Source organism: Triticum aestivum, chromosome 1B (genome assembly GCF_018294505.1).
Source record: "Triticum aestivum cultivar Chinese Spring chromosome 1B, IWGSC CS RefSeq v2.1, whole genome shotgun sequence".
Classification (NCBI taxonomy): Eukaryota; Viridiplantae; Streptophyta; class Magnoliopsida; order Poales; family Poaceae; genus Triticum; species Triticum aestivum.
In genome coordinates, this window is record NC_057795.1 from 47,342,833 (window position 1) to 47,345,061 (window position 2,229).

The 2,229-nt window shown below is 49.8% G+C and overlaps 5 non-coding genes and 1 pseudogene across 5 annotated transcripts; all 6 read left to right on the forward strand.

Moving 5' to 3' along the window:
- The first annotated feature begins 41 nt into the window (after nucleotides 1-41).
- On the forward strand, nucleotides 42-160 carry LOC123153816 (5S ribosomal RNA). Its single transcript, XR_006476577.1, has one exon. It is a non-coding gene; the product is annotated as a 5S ribosomal RNA (ribosomal RNA).
- Nucleotides 161-457: 297 nt separating this feature from the next.
- On the forward strand, nucleotides 458-575 carry LOC123154888 (5S ribosomal RNA). The gene has a single exon (XR_006477108.1). It is a non-coding gene; the product is annotated as a 5S ribosomal RNA (ribosomal RNA).
- A 297-nt stretch (nucleotides 576-872) lies between these two features.
- LOC123154140 (5S ribosomal RNA) lies at nucleotides 873-991 on the forward strand. Its single transcript, XR_006476696.1, has one exon. It is a non-coding gene; the product is annotated as a 5S ribosomal RNA (ribosomal RNA).
- A 296-nt stretch (nucleotides 992-1,287) lies between these two features.
- On the forward strand, nucleotides 1,288-1,405 carry LOC123154470 (5S ribosomal RNA). Its single transcript, XR_006476860.1, has one exon. It is a non-coding gene; the product is annotated as a 5S ribosomal RNA (ribosomal RNA).
- Nucleotides 1,406-1,701: 296 nt separating this feature from the next.
- Nucleotides 1,702-1,820, forward strand: LOC123153825 (5S ribosomal RNA). Its single transcript, XR_006476578.1, has one exon. It is a non-coding gene; the product is annotated as a 5S ribosomal RNA (ribosomal RNA).
- Nucleotides 1,821-2,117: 297 nt separating this feature from the next.
- LOC123155458 (uncharacterized) lies at nucleotides 2,118-2,229 on the forward strand (annotated as a pseudogene).

The following is a 2,229-nucleotide window of genomic DNA, read 5'->3' on the forward strand; positions in this document are numbered from 1 at the left end:
GGAGGGGCAATGATAAGGGACGAAGACGGGGGTAACATGTCGGATGCGATCATACCAGCGCTAAAGCACCGGATCCCATCAGAACTCCGAAGTTAAGCGTGCTTGGGCGAGAGTAGTACTAGGATGGGTGACCTCCTGGGAAGTCCTCGTGTTATATTCCCTTTTTAATTTTTTTTGCGCTGCTTGCAAAACAAAACGCACGTGTAAGTAATATATTTACCGTGTTTTATTATTTTGCACGAGTGCGGTAAGTTATAGCTGGGTGCTCACTATTCACGAGTCTAGCGACGGCGTTGTGGCACGGCAAGCGTGCACTGGTGCGGTTGAGAGGGAGGGGTGGAAACCGCGTTAAACTCGTCTCCGTAGTTGAGAGGGAGTGGCCAAAGCAATGTACAATTGTCTTTGTAGTGGAGGTGGGAGGGGCAAGGATAAAGGACGAAGACGGGGGTAACATGTCTGATGCGATCATACCAGCACTAAAGTACCGGATCCCATTAGAACTCCGAAGTTAAGCGTGCTTGGCGAGAGTAGTACTAGGATGGGTGACCTCTTGGGAAGTCCTCGTGTTGCATTCCCTTTTTAATTTTTTTTGCGCCGCTTGCAAAGCAAAACACACGTGTAAGTATTATATTTACCGTGTTTTATTATTTTGCACGAGTGCCGTAAGTTATAGCTGGGTGCTCACTATTCACGAGTCTAGCGACGGCGTTGTGGCGCGGCAAGCGTGCACTGGTGCGGTTGAGAGGGAGGGGTGGAAACCGCGTTAAACTCGTCTCCGTAGTTGAGAGGGAGCGGCCAAAGCAATGTACAATTGTCTTTGTAGTGGAGCTGGGAGGGGCAAGGATAAAGGACGAAGACGGGGGTAACATGTCGGATGCGATCATACCAGCACTAAAGCACCGGATCTCATCAGAACTCCGAAGTTAAGCGTGCTTGGGCGAGAGTAGTACTAGGATGGTTGACCTCCTGGGAAGTCCTCATGTTGCATTCCCTTTTTAATTTTTTTGCGCCGCTTGCAAAACAAAACACACGTGTAAGTAATATATTTACCGTGTTTTATTATTTTGCACGAGTGCGGTAAGTTATAGCTGGGTGCTCACGATTCAGGAGTCTAGCGGCGGCGTTGTGGCGCGGCAAGCGTGCACTGGTGCGGTTGAGAGGGAGGGGTGGAAACCGCGTTAAACTCGTCTCCATAGTTGAGAGGGAGCGGCCAAAGCAATGTACAATTGTCTTTGTAGTGGAGCTGGGAGGGACAAGGATAAGGGACGAAGACGGGGGTAACATGTCGGATGTGATCATACCAGCACTAAAGCACCGGATCCCATCAGAACTCCGAAGTTAAGCGTGCTTGGGCGAGAGTAGTGCTAGGATGGGTGACCTCCTGGAAGTCCTCGTGTTGCATTCCCTTTTTATTTTTTTTGCGCCGCTTGCAAAACAAAACACACGTGTAAGTAATATATTTATCGTGTTTTATTATTTTCCACGAGTGCGGTAAGTTATAGTTGGGTGCTCACGATTCACGAGTCTAGCGGCGGTGTTGTGGCGCGGCAAGCGTGCACTGGTGCGGTTGAGAGGGAGGGGTGGAAACCGCGTTAAACACGTCTCCGTAGTTGAGAGGGAGCGGCCAAAGCAATGTACAATCGTCTTTGTAGTGGAGCTGGGAGGGGCAATGATAAGGGACGAAGACGGGGGTAACATGTCGGATGCGATCATACCAGCGCTAAAGCACCGGATCCCATCAGAACTCCGAAGTTAAGCGTGCTTGGGCGAGAGTAGTACTAGGATGGGTGACCTCCTGGGAAGTCCTCGTGTTATATTCCCTTTTTAATTTTTTTTGCGCTGCTTGCAAAACAAAACGCACGTGTAAGTAATATATTTACCGTGTTTTATTATTTTGCACGAGTGCGGTAAGTTATAGCTGGGTGCTCACTATTCACGAGTCTAGCGACGGCGTTGTGGCACGGCAAGCGTGCACTGGTGCGGTTGAGAGGGAGGGGTGGAAACCGCGTTAAACTCGTCTCCGTAGTTGAGAGGGAGTGGCCAAAGCAATGTACAATTGTCTTTGTAGTGGAGGTGGGAGGGGCAAGGATAAAGGACGAAGACGGGGGTAACATGTCTGATGCGATCATACCAGCACTAAAGTACCGGATCCCATTAGAACTCCGAAGTTAAGCGTGCTTGGCGAGAGTAGTACTAGGATGGGTGACCTCTTGGGAAGTCCTCGTGTTG